The sequence below is a fragment of the Triticum aestivum genome, chromosome 3A (genome assembly GCF_018294505.1).
Source record: "Triticum aestivum cultivar Chinese Spring chromosome 3A, IWGSC CS RefSeq v2.1, whole genome shotgun sequence".
NCBI classification, from domain to species: Eukaryota; Viridiplantae; Streptophyta; class Magnoliopsida; order Poales; family Poaceae; genus Triticum; species Triticum aestivum.
Window position 1 is genome coordinate 504,385,839 of NC_057800.1, and position 4,487 is coordinate 504,390,325.

The following is a 4,487-nucleotide window of genomic DNA, read 5'->3' on the forward strand; positions in this document are numbered from 1 at the left end:
CGGTCACTCGCAAAAGTGAGATCTGATAAAGATAGTAAGATAAATATTTTTGGTATTTTTGTTGTATATTTTGGAAAGTAAAGATTGCAAAATAGTAAACGAGATGTGATGTAAATAAAAAGAGATGCAATATAATAAGAAAGAGACCCGGGGGCCATAGGTTTCACTAGTGGCTTCTCTCATGATAGCATGCATTAAGGTGGGTGGACAAATTACTGCCGAGCAATTGATAGAAGAGCGCATAGTTATGAGGATATCTAGGCAATGATCATGAATATAGGCATCACGCTCGTGTTAAGTAGACCGAAACGATTCTGCATCTACTACTATTACTCCACACATCGACCGCTATCCAGCATGCATCTAGAGTATTAAGTTCATAAGAACAGAGTAATGCATTAAGCAAGATGACATGATGTAGAGGGATAAACTCAAGCAATATGATATAAACCCCATCTTTTTATCCTCGATGGCAACAATACAATATATGCCTTGCTGCCCCTACTGTCACTGGGAAAGGACACCGCAAGATTGAACCCAAAGCTAAGCACTTCTCCCATTGCAAGAAAGATCAATCTAGTAGGCCAAACTAAATCGATAATTTGAAGAGACTTGCAAAGATATTAAATCATGTATATAATAATTTAGAGAAGAACCAAATATTATTCATAGATAAACTTGATCATAAATCCACAATTCATCGGATCTCGGCAAACACACCGCAAAAAGTATTACATCGAATAGATCTCCAAGAACATCGGAGAGAACTCTGTATTGAGAACTAAAGAGAGAGAAGAAGCCATCTAGCTAATAACTATGGTCCCGAAGGTCTGTGGTAAACTACTCACACATCATCGGAGAGGCTATGGTGTTGATGTAGAAGCCCTCCGTGATCGATTCCCCCTCCGGCAGATAGCCGGAAAAGGCCCCAGATGGGATCTCACGGGTACAAAAGGTTGCGGTGGTGGAAAAGTGGTTTTGTGGCTCCCCCTGATGTTTTTAGGGTATAAGAGTATATATATAGGCAAAAGAAGTACGTCGGTGGAGCTCCGTGGGGCCCACGAGGGTGGGGGTGTGCCTACCCCCTAGGCGCGCCCTCCTGCCTCGTGGCCGCCTCGCGGACTTCCAAACTTCCACTCCAAGTCTCCTGAATTACATTTGTTTCAAGAAAGATCCTCGCGAAGGTTTCATACCGTTTGGATTTCGTTTGATATTCCTTTTCTGCAAAACACTAAGACCTCGTTTGGTTGCAGGGTTTCCCGGGGGGATCCCTGTTGTTTCCCCGGGCCGGAGAACCACGGGCTGAGTTGGGCCAGGGAAACCGAGTTGGTCATTTGGACCGCATCCATCTCGGGGTAACCCTGCCCGACCCACGTCCTTTCCACAGGGAGGAAACCCACGATCCCCCCCCCCCCACACACACACACCTCTGAGCTCCTCCGCCGGCGACAAGAAGCGACGCTCCCGACCCCCTCTCTCCGGTGCTGAGGATCCAAGCTCCGTCCCTCCAGCGACGGCGACGGACCGCGGCCGTCACCGTTCTCCTTCCCCGGATCTCCCCTCCGCCTCCAAGCTCCGATCCCCTCTGGCGACGGCGGCGGCAACGGTTTTGCAGACGTTACTATCTCATATGATCAAGGGTTTGCCCCCTCCTCCTTCCCCCATATTTTTCTTTTCAGTTCATGGCTTCACCATCCCTGATCTTGAACCACCGGTTCCATACGAGCTTGTATTTTTCTTGTGTAGTTCTTGAACCACCAGTTCCGTATGAGTTGTATTTTCATGTGTGCCAGCTACGATTTGTTTCTATGTAGCATGCTATGCCGCCCATCGAATTGTGAAAAGTAGTCTGAAGCTTGATGCATATAGTGGCTCATACATTTGGTAAAACTTTGGACTTGTATGCACCAGATTGGGTCAGTTGGTTCAATTTCATAGCTATGTATCTGTCCATGGTACTTTCATTGTTGACATCAGATTTCATATGTTATATGAGGTACAGAACACTGATTACTTATTAGATTTAGATACAAGCAGATCAATATAGTTGTATGAATCAAGCTCTTGTGAGAAGGTGACATTTGTGAGCAACTATTCTGCATATATTTTAGATAGAAACTAGCAAAACAGCGCCACTATTTTTTTTTAATTGACATGAATCAATGCCACACCACTCTTGCCTTAAGAACGTGTAAGAACTGGACTGCTCCGGATTCTTTTTTTGCCCATCTAGTTTGGCCGCCGTCAAATATTTATTTGCGACATGAATTCACGCCACCACCCTTGCCTTAAGAACGTCTGAGAACGGGACTGCTCTAGTTACCTTTTTTTGTCCATCAAGGTTGGTTGTCGTCAAATGTTTACTTGTACGTGTTCTTTTTGGATGTACTTGAGTGCCTTCTCGATTCCAATCTGGCCTAGGTAAAAAATGTTTTGACTCCTACGTACAAATCTATATTAGCTTCTTTAAATCTGTACCATTCTTGTTTGCTAGTTAAATCTAGTCCGTTCATTCTAATGATACAATAGATAGTAACTCGAGCACTGCTGCATGTTGTAGGCTTTTCAACTCACTATATGAGTTTGATCTTGTTATCTTTAATCGGTCGTTGAGAAGAAAGCAAGAAAGGTATGGGAAAGCTTAAATTTATTGGTTGGTATGAATTGAACAACTAGCCAAGAAGAGATGTGATTGGTGATGTTTATGTTCTGAGTTCTGCTGCCGTGTACATGATAAATCTTTTGCTGCTGGTTCTTCTTAGATGAACCAAAGAGTAAAGGTACAAGTGAGATGATTTGTTTCCTTCCTAAGGTGTATAGTTGTACCTCCAAGATAGGCAAGAGCAATTTAATAGTTCATTTTAGTTTTCTACCTATAGTTCCAGGAAGGTGGAGCTGTAGCTGGAAGGTATAGGAGACATATGTAGCTTACTTTTGTCTTGTTTGTTCACTTCCAGGTAGATGGATATACGGTTGTTTATAGCAAAGCATGAGTAGAAATGGTTGCAAATGTGCAAATAAAGGTGTATAGTAGAATCACATATCTTTTTGTTTGTTATACATCTATTTCAAGCAGACCAGCTGTTGATTTCTCTTCATTGGCTTTGGTTTCATCATGCCTTTGTTTACACTCAGGCACTCAGCAGATCAGTTGTGGTGTGACACCTATTTAATGGCGTGTTTAATGCTCTCACAAACCCATGATCAAAGAACGACCATATATTGATATGCATAAGTTTATAAGTTGTTTATTGACCTTTATGCAGTTTTGTGTCTTCAGTGCAGATGATCGCGCCGTGATTTTGCCATGTAAGGACCTGGAAAATGAACCAATGGTAGTTCTTGGAGGGTAAACTCTGTCCATCGTTGTTCTCTTTGTACATACCCATTGAGACAAACAATATTATTTTGCGTCTACTCTTTATTCACTTACTTCAATATGTCTTAGATTAATCGAAGCAATATTTTTTTCTTGAATATGTTGATACAATTTTATGTGCATTTATTTTGAAAGTGCATATTTTCCCATGGCATGAAGGTCTTAGATATATCAGGGTGAGCACAACAAAAAGCATTGCAAGTCGTTCATTTGATTTAAGCGTAGTTGGTAATGTATTACACCAATCATAATATAATAATGAACGACATTGTGATCTTACGTCGCTGCAAAGCGCATGATTACTTCAAGTGAATATTAAATCTGAGTACTTTGTAGTGATTGCAAGTGGCATTTTGGTTCTTAGGACATTCTGATTATGAGTACTTTGTAGAGCTTCAAAGAAGCTTGAAGAAATTAATATTTTTTTCGCAAGCAATTTATTCGATTTTTTAATGCACACTGCACATATCATATATTGGTTCATACTATTTCATCTTAATCCATTTATACTTAAAAATAGTCTATTGAAACTGAACTGGAATATTTTGTGTAGTTCTGTCAACATCAAGATGCGGTACCTGATGTCCATGCAGAGTGGAGAAATGACTTGAGTAGGGCTAGTGATCGCCTCCTTGTTGTTCATCTAATTTGAAAGTATCTCTGCCTTGGGCATGGAAAGTGATAATTCAATTTTCTTTTGTTGTGAACAAATTTGAATGATGATAGCACATGAAAACGATTTAGGCCAACAGTTGATCTCAATGAGATGTGGACTGATCGGTATCTGAACCCTTGTGAACTGATGGTTTTATGTATTTGTTTATATGAATTGTGAGATTTTATGTATTTGTTTTTTTAGAAATTTGTGGAATTCTTATCTGTGGTCCATTGTTATCGGTAGAATTTTGTATGAATGCTTTGAAATTTTGTATGTACAGATCTGTTGTTATCTGTGTAGCAAAGTCGCTTGTGATATGTGTTAATTTGAGGGTTTTCCTTCCCTCCCCCTTGTGGCCATTTGGGAACCTGGGCAGTGGAAAGATCTCCCACGTGGTGGGAGGGAAACCATGAGCACAGAACCCCCCCCCCCCCACCAGGGGTTTATTGC

At 41.1% G+C, this 4,487-nt stretch overlaps 1 long non-coding RNA gene across 1 annotated transcript; it reads left to right on the forward strand.

Moving 5' to 3' along the window:
- The first annotated feature begins 1,353 nt into the window (after positions 1 to 1,353).
- On the forward strand, positions 1,354 to 4,225 carry LOC123061875 (uncharacterized). The gene is made up of 4 exons (XR_006429389.1): positions 1,354 to 1,640; positions 2,561 to 2,629; positions 3,281 to 3,349; positions 3,933 to 4,225. It is a non-coding gene; the product is annotated as an uncharacterized lncRNA (long non-coding RNA).
- Positions 4,226 to 4,487: the final 262 nt, after the last annotated feature.